The sequence below is a fragment of the Herpailurus yagouaroundi genome, unplaced genomic scaffold, assembly GCF_014898765.1.
Source record: "Herpailurus yagouaroundi ecotype Mexico unplaced genomic scaffold, PumYag 100, whole genome shotgun sequence".
NCBI classification, from domain to species: Eukaryota; Metazoa; Chordata; class Mammalia; order Carnivora; family Felidae; genus Herpailurus; species Herpailurus yagouaroundi.
Window position 1 is genome coordinate 33,839,383 of NW_024412391.1, and position 12,625 is coordinate 33,852,007.

Genomic DNA, 12,625 nt, shown 5'->3' on the forward strand with positions numbered 1-12,625 from the left:
CTTGGGGAGCTCTGGTCACCCCTCTTTCCTGAATTTGTTTCCCCTTGACTCCTACTCAACTGCAGACATCTGCGTGTTGTTATATTCTCCATCTAGCACTGCTAAGATTATCCATCTTCCACCTCCACTGCAAAATCATTTAGCTCCACCCTAGCAAGCCCCCTGATAGAACCATAGGCTCTCAATTCAGAATCCACACCTCAATGGAACTGAGGGGGATTCTGATATGCCACCGGGCCTGAACATTATGTTCTATTCTTTTAACTAGTATGCATTATCCCATATTATATTGGGGCTTCTACTCAGGGTGTCCTTCTGGGATCTTCATCCACTCTGGAACAAGGTGAGTGCTTCATGTTTTCTGTACTCCCTTCATTTTATTAAACACATATCTAAAAATGGCTCTAAATGAACTATGTCTCAGAGTACTCAGTTTGGGCTGGCCATATGACTCACTTATTAGTGCCAGAAGTGATACTTCAAAACCTCTGAACCTAGGCCAGAAGAAGCATGGAAGCTTCTGCCCTAGTCTTCTGGAATGCTTTCTCAGGAGAAAGCAAGCCATTGTATGAGAAATATGAATACCTTGAAATTACCCTGTGAGAAAGCTCAGACTAGCCATATCAAGTGACCACATCAGCTTCAGCTCTTCCAGCCATTCTAGACCAGACGTGTAGTGAAAGGGGCCTTTCAAATATGCTACTTTCAGCCTTCATTTGATTGCAACCTCAAGGGAGAACCATCAAGCTAAGCTCATCACCCTACAAACCAAATGAGATAATAATAACTCTGTTGTAAGCCAGTATGCTTTCAGAGGTTATGTTCCGCAGCAACAGAAAAGTAAAAAGAGTTCTCCTTTTTAAAAGCCAAAGAGAGAAAACTGGGACACATATTCTCATATTTCTCATATCTTCTATCTACCTCTTTTTTTCTTTCACATCTCTACACACTATAAATACATGTAGTTATGGTCATGGTGGTGCTGCTGACTCACCCTGGGAAATTTCCATTGTTGTTAGCTTTGCTTTATCTTATATTATTGTTCCTGTTCTATCTAAGTTTTAATAGTAAACTGGTTTCTCTCATCTACACCAATAACCTCTAAACATTTTTGATCTAATACTCCTCAAAAAAAAAGATGTTGAGAATTCATGTGCCATGTATTTATTAAGGGAATGCACCCAAGGAGAAAATGATTATGGGTTGGGGGAGCAGACATCAAAAAAAAAAAAAAAAAAAAAAAAAGAGAGACAAACAAAAGTACAATTTCAGGCAGTCTTGGTGGTATAGCTCTGGTCTGATTTTGCAGAGAAACCCTGGAGTATAAATTGTGACTCAAGACTTTGTCCTGGCCTAAGGCAGTAGAGCTGAGTTTTTATAATCTTGCCCTGGTTAGTCAATGTCTAAGGGCTTCTTGGGGAGTAGGGCAATGGGAAGGTAAACCCCCAAAACTTCTAGCTCTATATGTCAGCAAGCAAAGAAATTTCAGCAGCAGCTGCCATTTGAAGAGAGCCACAGGTGTGTACTTTTGAAAGAAAACATAGACAGAAACTGGGGAATCTAAAACAATAAAAGGAATCCAAGGAGATTTCATTGGCACCAACATATGCACTACATTCCATAATGTATGTTATGGTGGGGAAACATGAAAAGACACAAAATACAAAAATTTGGACTACACATAAAGTTTGGAAATTCATTTCTGACACTTAGGAAATCCATGAAACAAGGTGAGTGCTTCCTTGGTGTACAGCAGGGGTTAAAAAAAAAGAAAAAGAGGAAATTCTCACTCCCAATTCACTGCACTGTTTTTAAAACTATCAGGCTGCAATACATAGAAATTAGCCCAAAATAAATTTATTTTTCTTTTTCAGGGACTTCAAGAAAATTGGCTAACAAGTAAAATACTGATATGAATGAGCAGTCAGAAAAAAATATTTTTAAAAAGCCATATTGGTAAACAACTAATAGATATAATATTCCAGCAAATCATATAATGTGAGTTAATAAAGCCTAATAGTTGGCTACTCTCTGTATTAAAATTGTGTTTCACAGGCTTGCTTTAAAACCTTCTTAATATTCGTTGTAAAAGGGAGAGTTGACATTAGTACCATCATAATATAGCTGTGATCTTACCAATTACCAGTGTGAAATGGCCACCATCCATTCCAGGAAAATGTTCACTTACTTACTAGAAATTATATTAGTTGAGTGTAGCAATAAAAAATAAATTTTATATACATAATACATATATAGTACATATATACATATATATACTATATATAAAGTGATTCAAATATAAAAATAATAAAACATAAATATGAAATGATTGACTTTTAAAAATATCTTGCCAATAATGACAGAATAATGACATTCATGTCTATTATTTCAAGACACAAGAAACCTAAAGGTTAGAGACTGAAAATAATATCAATTTTTAACATAGTATTAACTTTTTTAAACTTCTTGTCCAGAGATCAATAGACTGCCATTTCTTTACTTCATAATATGGTCAAGTGTGTATTCATATAAAAAATAGAGGAGTATTTATGCTATGAGTTTCTTGTTGTCTGTTTGTTTTTTGGTCTACATGTACTTGCATTGTGGGTATTATCTTTAAGGCATGGCTTCACTGCATTAATTGTTTAAGCAATTTATCTATTTTGTAAGGATTGTATTTGGTTGAGGTAAGAGGGTATTACTGTAAATGCACTTATCAAGCTCATACATTACTGAAATATGTCACAATATTCTGAAGATAAGACAACTGGTGAGGGCTTCATTGCTTATTATTTGTAGAAACCATATGAGTTCCTCTGAGTAGCTCATAAAACATAGGTGACATTTGACCCTCTAACATATGGACAGAACTAGGGAATCTTTTGAAATTTGTAAGCGACATATTAGTAAATGTATTAGTAAAGCAGAGTATCTTAATTATTTTTAGATAAATAATAAAGTCATATATAGGATCTAGCATACACCCAAATTAAATCTTGTATAACCTTCAGTGTATATATATCCCACTTTTCTTTTATCTACTTTTTATTCCCAATTTCAGCTCAACCATATTTGTAGGCAAGGATTTTATCAGATTCTATACTGTAGAGTAACTCTATAAGCAGAGTTCTGCAGGTTTGGCAGTTAATATATTACAGAGATAAAACATATTTAGCAAATCCTCTCTCTCCATAGTGTTCAGCTTTCAAGGCAAATTTTGTTTGGTTGAAAGTCTAGTGATTATAGTCTTTCTCATTTGTATTTATTTAAATGCCCTTTATGATTTAAAGCCTGCAGTAAAATATGATTTCAGTAGTGCCTTTCAACCATTCTTGCATAATGGAATTACCTGGGAAATTTTAAAGATCCTGATACCTGGGTTCGACCCTGGAGGTTCCAATGTCACTGGGTTGTGCAAAAACCCAGGCATCAGGATTCATTCAAAGCTCTCAAGGTGGTTCTGTTTGTGCAGCCAAGTTTGAGACCCATTGATTTAGAAAGAAAAATTAAAACACTTGTTTAATATATACAATAATTAGTATCCCTGTTACATCTGTTATTACCACAAAACACAAATCATGTTAAAGTGGTCATTTACTGCTACAATTTATTTTGCTCCCCTAAACATTTTGTTTGTGGAAAAGGAGGCCTGGTCTCATCAATTTCTCAAAACTTTGAAAGAGTGGAAATAGTTAGGTTCAGAGGGGGAGCCCCTGCTACTTATCTTACTTCAAGGATAAAAAGCAAGTAAGGCTTCCCTGATGTCGACAGTTTCCCATCTGTCTCCTTTATATTTCATGTAAGTGGAATCATATAATATGTATACATCTATGTGTTTCTTAGCTCTGCACTGCTGAATGTCTCTCTTTTTCTGGAGTGACACCTTAGTTTGCTTGATTGTCACAAGCCCTGTTGGCCTCTTTTCTCTTGTCCTCAGCAAATATTCCTTTTCCACATAATTGTGAATTCAACACTTCATAATATTATGTAAAGTATCCTATACTATAAAAATACACATATGCATGGACATATAAGTAGAATCTTTCATAAACTATTTGAAAATATTGCTATATTATACTATCCATTATGAAGTGAATTAATTGAGAGAAAAAAGTTTCTTGCTCACAATATTAATTAGTGAGATAGCACATTCTGCTAAATTTGCATATCTTACTGGTAGCTGAAACATGCCAATTGAGTGACTGTCTTAATTAATAGTTGTTCAGTGGACCATGGTGTTGCATTTCACAAAGAATTAAGATAGACCACTGACTGTTTAATTCTCTTTAGTTTTGACACAAGTTGCAAATCATACTAAACCACATTAAAATAATTACAAAGTTGTATACACACATAAATCTGTTTATTTAAAACAAAAGAATAATTATATTTATATGTTTTTTAGTGGCACACAAAATTTAGTCTTTCTTTTTTAACACTTTTATGGAAAAATTTAATCTTATTAGTCTACTCTAAAAAAATACTAAACAAGTTCTTTGCTAAATGAAATGTAAAAATGAAATTAGTGCCTGTTTTGCTTAGAAAATTTGACTATAAATTAAGAAAACTAAAACAAGGCTTGGTATTCAGAATAGTAAAAAAATATGTATTTTTCTGGAGGATGTGTTCATGACATATGATTAGATAAAAACCAGATACGATAGCCCTTTCACTGGTAGTAAACATATTAGTCTGCTGTGGCTTTCTTACCAAGTAGTCAGATGTGGTGTGGGTGTTCTGATTTCTGTAGGAGTAAGTTGGGTGATTTGTTCTGGGTCCCTTTGATTATAAATATCCATCATCAAAGAGACAAAGAAATACACATTTCCTCACAAGTGGTATGAGTTTGGTGGTTATGGGCCATAAGGAAATTGTGTCTTCACAGGATTGCCAGCTTGCTGCTTTTGTGTGTGTGTGTGTGTGTGTGTGTGTGTGTGTGTGTGTATATATATCACTGTGATAGAACTGTGTGGCTCAGAGAGACAGTGGCATAACTGAGTTTGTTCAGTATATTCTTATTTACTCAAATATAATAGTTAATGCTTAGAGTACTTACTTTGTGCCAGGAAATTTGCTAAATCTTTTTCACGCACTAACTCATTTAATCCTAATAACCCTTTGAGAGGAGGTACTACTATAATCAATATTATCTTCTTTTTAGATGAAGAAGCTGGGTCTCAGAGACATTAAGTGACCTGTCCAAGATCAAATAAGTATGATTTCCAGAAGGTCATTTTAACTGGACTTCAGATGGTTTCTCCCAGACATCAAGGACACTGGCGCCAATGGTTATTAAAACGCTATTGCCAGTGGTTATTAACCTTTCTGCCATAACTTCTATACTTAAAAAGATGGTATGCTTTTGTGCAACTAAATTCTGTTTAGATGTATAAATGATGTTGCAAACCCTTTTTTGTTGTTGATCTCTAGGAGCAGAAGGGAGCTACGAAAATAGGTTGTATTTCCTTCTTTAATATCAATATTAATAATTTTTCATTAGATTAGAAGAAGATCCTCAATAACTAGTTTAACAAATTAATCTCTGACAAGATTCACACTCAAAAATATATCTTCTAAGCCTCTGAATTATGGATATAAAATTGTCCTTCAAAATATTTCTACATTACATGTTTTTACATAAAATATAGAATATAGGGGTTTCCTACCCACTGCTGCCCCTCCTTTCCAAGCAAAATATAAACATATCTTCTTTACTTACGTGCTAACCCAATCTTGGCTATATCTGCAAAGTTCTGATCTTCATTCACTAAATAGGTCCACCCATGAACTCTGTTTTTTGCTTGTTTTTATTAACCCCTTTCTAAAGCTGCTCTGCTTTATGAATGCCAGACTTCTAGAAAACCTTACCTCCCTTATCCTAGCAATGACTCCTGATATATTCTAACAGCAATCAACCAAGAAGACCTTGGAGAGATTATAATGCCGATGAGGAATGAGATTAAGGCTGGAGTAAGTGGTGAGACAGAGAAGAGAGTGCCCAGAATGTAACCCTCTAAGAGATCTCAAAACCCCATTGTGGGGAAAACACACTTACCAGAACTCTTTACAAAACAACACTGTGTTTTTGGAAGGAATCCTTTGTTTTTTTTTGTTTTGTTTTATTTTTTTAGTATAGTTGACACAAAATGTTACATTAGTTTCAGGTGTACAACTTAGTGATTTGATTAGTTTATGCATTATGCTATATTCACTACAAATATAGCTACCATCTATCCCTCTACATCATCATTACAGTATCATTGACTGTATGTCTTATGCTCTGCTTTTTATTCCCACTCATTCCATAACTAGAGGCTTATACCTCCCTCTACCCTTCACCCATTTTGCCCAACTCTCCACCCCTGGCAACCTACCCTCTGGCAACCAATAGTTTGTTCTCACTGCTTATAGTTCTGATTCTTTTTATTTGTTTATTAAATTCTTTTAGATTCCATTTATGACTGGAATCTTATGGAGTTCACCCTTCTTGGTCTATCTTACTTCGCTTAGCATAATACCCTCTCGTTCCATCCATGTTGTTTCAAATGGCACAATCCCATCTTTTTTATGGTTGTGTAATATTCCTATGTGTATATATACCACATTTCCCTTACCCATTTGTCTACCTGCTGGACACAGGTTTTTTCCATGTCTTGGCTGTTGTAAATAATGCTTTAATAAACATAGGGGTGCATGTATCTTTATAAGCTAGTGTTTGGGTTTCCCTGGGTGAATACTCAATAGAGGAATTATTAGATTATATGGTATTTCTACTTCTGATTTTTTGAGGAACCTCCATACTGTTTTCCACAGTGGCTGTACCAATTTACACTCCCACCAACTGTGCATGAGGGTTTCTTCACATCCTCACCAACATTTATTTCTTATCTTCCTGATTTTAGCCATTGTAACAGGCAAAAGGTGACATCTCATTTTGGTTTTGATTTGCATTTCCCCGATAAGTGATGTTGATGTTTTTGTGTATGGTGCTAGAAAGTAGTCTAGTTTCATTCTTTTACGTGTAGTTGTCCAGTTTTCTCAGCACCAGTTTAAAAATTGTCTGGGTCTTTGGATGGAGCAGCGGGCAGGGGAAGATACCTTCCTTCAAGGAGTTTGCTCTTAACTGAATTCTTAGGAGGATAATGTTATGTAAATAGGCTAAAGATGCCCCTCTTTAATGGCTCAAAATGATCCCAGGCCTATTTCTTCACAACAGGCTAGGACATTAACCCAAAGTCTAGTGGTGCCAATTAATTACCAATCAATTGCTTCACATATAGTTCAGAAAAATATAATTTAGCCATTTAAAGCCCACCTACTTCACTTATTTTTTTTTTATGTTTTTATTTATTTTTGGGAGAGAGACAGAGCTCAAGGTGGGGAGGGGCAAAGAGAGAGGGGGAGATACAGAATCTGAAGCAGGCTCCAGGCTCTGAGCTGTCAGCACAGAACCTGACACGGGGCTCGAACTCACAAGCCAGGAGATCATGACCTGAGCCAAAGTTGGACACTCAACCGAGTGAGCCACCCATGTGCGCCAAAGTCTACTTACTTTAAGTATCTTGTGAAACTGTACCCAATATCTGCTAATAAGATAAATATTGTACCTATAAAAAAGGCCCCGAAATCCTATTGCACTTTGGAGCTCTCTGATCAGAGGTTCCCCACCTTGACGCTGAGCGATATAACCTATACATGTTTATCACCTACACATTTTCATCAGTAGACACATAAACCCCCTCTCCAAGGTCTCCTTCTTCCCTGGGACATTCCATGCCCTATTCCCCTTCTAGATGGCAGCCTTGCCTTGCCGTCTCTAAAACCTCTTTTGCTAGGAAGTATTTCCACTCTTGCAATCCTGTCCAAATACTGCCCAAAAAAGCTTGTGTATTTCCACCTTATCTCTTATCTCTTCCTTGATCAAATTTGAAATCCTCAAATCTACCATACATGATTCTGGTGACCTGAAGTGATTTCGGTGTTCTCTAGAAGGGGGGAAAAAAAGTATCAGGTCGTCCTTCCTCAGACCATAATAGAAAAGAAACAAGCTCCACCAATAGAAATTTTCCTTTCTCTGGCTCTCCTCCATGTATCTTTTAGCTTCTTCACAAAATAAACAGTAAATAAGATTTAAAGTATACTGCTTTGAGGCACTATCAAAGTATTAGCAATCTGATAGCTTGGGGTGCCATAGCTGATGGAGTACACCATAGTAAAATCTTCCCGGACATTTGAGGGCAATGGAAGGGAAGTACTGACAAGAGATCAAAGAGATCCTAAAGCAAAGTCAGCTACCCTAAAACTTTGTTTTATGCCTTGGTTTCCTTGAGATTATCCTACAGTTAACATGGTTCTTCTTCATGCTGTTAGTTATGGCAGCTATAGCAGGTATTGTAGTAAAAATTCCACAGTCAATACCCCTAATTTTATGTATTTAAATGAAGTATGTGCTGTTATTTGCAACAAGAAATAAGGGCAGGTATAGGCTATTCTCTCTCTGATATGAATGCAGCTTTTCTTTCTGAACACTCTTGAGCCAATATTTAAAAACTATCTTCTCAAAGAGTGAGGTCTATTTATTTTTGGATTAAAGACTTTAGGTTACAAGGGGAAAGGAGTAGCTTTGTTTAGAATAGAGCATAAGACCTCGTATGATAAAAGTAAATTATGTGATGGGACACACTTATGAGTATTTCTCAGAAAAGTGTGGCAGGAAATTAAATGTTTCATCTAAGCTCATTTATCATGCATTCACCTTTAGCTCATGACATATTCCCAGTAATGGTGACATTTGCAAACTAACTTAATTGCATGTTCTTTATTTAGAAATGATACCTAGGACATATTTTCTAAATAACTATAAAATCATATTGGTCACTAATTTTAGTTACCTTTTTACATGGCTTTAAAAATATATAATTATGGTAGATATCAGATAAAAGAAAAGTGATTGGTCAGCATTTTTCTTTAATTTTGAAATTAAAGGGAAAAAACAAACAGAATGACGGGCATCTGGGTAGCTCAGTCAGTTAAGCATTTAACTCTTGATTTCAGCTCAGGTCATGATCTTGCAGTTTGTGAGATTGAGCCCCACATCAGGCTCTGGGTTGACAGCATGGAGTCTGCTTGGGATTCTTTCTCACTCTCTCCCTCTCCACCCCCCCCCCCCCACTCTCTCTCTCTTCTCTCAAAAATAAATAAACTTAAAAAAAAATGGCTGGGCAAGGGAACTGAATCCCAGAGCCTAAGTGGATCAGAGGAGATAGAGAAATAATTGTTTTACCTACCAACAGCTGAGATGCTCAAATGTTTCCTGGGCCACTATCTATACATCTCCATACTTCCAGATGCCATGGTGTGCCATAGTAGAAGTTGCATAGACTATAGCAGCAAAACAGTCCTGTAATGAACTTGGTTGGACAGAGGATCCATAACTTCCAGCACTGGAGGCTTCCCAAGATGGAGGAAGCCTACTACAGCCCACTTGGGATAAAATACACAAAGCAACTCTGAAAATGCATTGTATCCAGGAGAAACACATTCTCCCGGCTGAAGAATTAGGAAGAAAAGCTGCTGTGAGTTGGAAGGTGTGATAAAAGTCCCTGTTATTTCTCTCTCTCTGTTTCTCCCTCTTACCCTATCTTACCCTATGGTTCTGCCCCAAGGCCATGAATCTGCACAGTTTCAGTGTTGGTGGCTTTGGCACCTAAAACTTAAGAGAAAATAACTTCTCTGCAGAGAGGAAATATGAAAACAAGCCCTGTGGTGCAAAAACTGTTGCAAATACCTGCTACTGCTGCTATTGTTGTTATTATTATTACTATTACTATTATTAGTAGTATCATCATCATTATTATTATTTTTGTTCTCTTTCAACACTTAGCCAAGGATGAATTCAGCAGGTGGAACTGAGCAGCAGTGTGGGAGACTAAAATGCTTAAAGAAAAATACCTACTTGCCAGATAAACTGGGAAAAAGGCCCTTGGAGCCTACAAGTGTGAAGGAAATTCTAGAAAGAAGAGACCTAGAAAAGGGGGTCCCCTAATTCTAAGTATGAACCTATATACGTCTCAGGCTTACTCCTAACCTGTATACACATGTAATGCATACAAGAGGTATTACAAAGGCTTTGAGAACTGAACTACAAAATGGATCACCACCTACATCTCAGACTAACACCTGAGAGAAACATTCCAGGGGAAGAACCAAAGAACACACCACAAGTTTTGAAATCTGACAATGCAACCTAGATAAGGTAAGACAACTTGTGGCGTAAACTTAAATGGACTTACCTGTTAAAACAACAAGACTTACAATACCAAGAGCTAAAGAGGATGTACAGCAAGCAGAACTTTCATATATTATTAATAGGGATACACTCTTGAAAATAGTTTGATAGTTTATTATAAATTTAAATATGTTCTTACCATATGATCCAGTAATCATATTCCTAAGTATTTACCCATATAAAATACAAATCTTCATATAAAATCCTGCATGCTAATGTTTCAGGAGCTTTATTCAAAATCATCAAAAACTAAAACCAAGCCAAATGTTCCTCAAATGGGGAATGGAGAAACATAATCTGGTTTGTCCCTACAATTGAATATTACTTAACAATGAAAAGGAATGAACTATACATAAACAAATGAATCTCAAATGTTTTCTGTCATGTAAAAGAAGATAGACTCAAAATTCTACATATTATATGTATGTTTCTACATGTTTTTGGAAAAACAAAAACATAATACTGTAGGAATAGAGAACATGGGGTGCCTGGGTGGCTCAGTCGGTTAAGCATCCAACTTCAAATGCTCATGATCTCACAGTTCATGGGTTCAAGCCCTGTGTCAGGCTCTGTGCTGACACGTAAAGTCTGGAGCCTGCTTCAGATTCTGTGTCTCCCTCTCTCTCTGCCTCTCCTCCCTGCACCCCCCCGCCAAAAAAAAAACCCAAACATTAAAAAATATATATATAAAAAGAAAAGAAATGGAGAACAGACTAGAGTGTATCAAGCATTAAAGGTAAGGGGAACAGAGGAGCCCCAAGAAGTTTGGCTGCCTTGGATCATCCCTCCTTGAAGGCTATGCATAGACAACTGGGGCTGGGGCAAGTGGATACTTGCTGGCCGTAGGGCCTCATTGCACATTGTTTCTGAACTCTTGTGGCCCTCCTGGTGACCAGAGGGTACCACAGTTTCCCCTCCCAAAGATGGGTTTGTCCCCAGCACAGACACAACCAGCTTAGGCCAAGGGTGTTGTGGGTCCTCTAGCCTTTTTCTGGTCCAGAGGGACTAGAGCTAGTTTACAATGGAAGATTCACCTCTGCCCAGGTTGTCCTCACACCTTCTCCTCACAGGAAAGACTGGTTAAGCTTGCTGATTTAGCCTTGAACACTCATAGACAGAACTTGTGCTAAATCTGGCCTTTTCAAAGGCTCATCTTTTCTAGTCCTCCTGTCTATGCCTCTAAAATAAACAAATCCTCTGTATTGCAGCACTGATCTCCCAGCTGTGAGAAGTTTGATAAGCATCTTTAGGCTTATCCTTAGGTTAGGAATTTCTCTTCATTCAAAGAGAGTTGCCTTACAGAAAGACAAATAAAGAAACTGATCCCATTCACAATTGCACCAAGAAGCATAAAATACCTAGGAATAAATCTAACCAAAGATGTAAAGGATCTGTATGCTGAAAACTATAGAAAGCCTATGAAGGTAATTGAAGAAGATTTAAAGAAATGGAAAGACATTCCCTGCTCATGGATTGGAAGAATAAATATTGTCAAAATGTCAATACTACCCAAAGCTATCTACACATTCAATGCAATCCCAATCAAAATTGCACCAGCATTCTTCTCAAAACTAGAACAAGCAATCCTAAAATTCATATGGAACCACAAAAGGCCCCGAATAGCCAAAGTAATTTTGAAGAAGAAGACCAAAGCAGGAGGCATCACAATCCCAGACTTTAGCCTCTACTACAAAGCTGTCATCATGAAGACAGCATGGTATTGGCACAAAAACAGACACATAGACCAATGGAATAGAATAGAAACCCCAGAACTAGACCCACAAACGTATGGCCAACTCATCTTTGACAAAGCAGGAAAGAACATCCAATGGAAAAAAGACAGTCTCTTTAACAAATGGTGCTGGGAGAACTGGACAGCAACATGCAGAAGGTTGAAACTAGACCACTTTCTCACACCATTCACAAAAATAAACTGAAAATGGATAAAGGACCTGAATGTGAGACAGGAAACCATCAAAACCTTAGAGGAGAAAGCAGGAAAAGACCTTTCTGACCTCAGCCGTAGCAATCTCTTACTCGACACATCCCCAAAGGCAAGGGAATTAAAAGCAAAAGTGAATTACTGGGACCTTATGAAGATAAAAAGCTTCTGCACAGCAAAGGAAACAACCAACAAAACTAAAAGGCAACCAGTGGAATGGGAAAAGATATTTGCAAATGACATATCGGACAAAGGGCTAGTATCCAAAATCTATAAAGAGCTCACCAAACTCCACACCCGAAAAGGAAATAACCCAGTGAAGAAATGGGCAGAAAACATGAATAGACACTTCTCTAAAGAAGACACCCGGATGGCCAACAGGCACATGAAAAGAT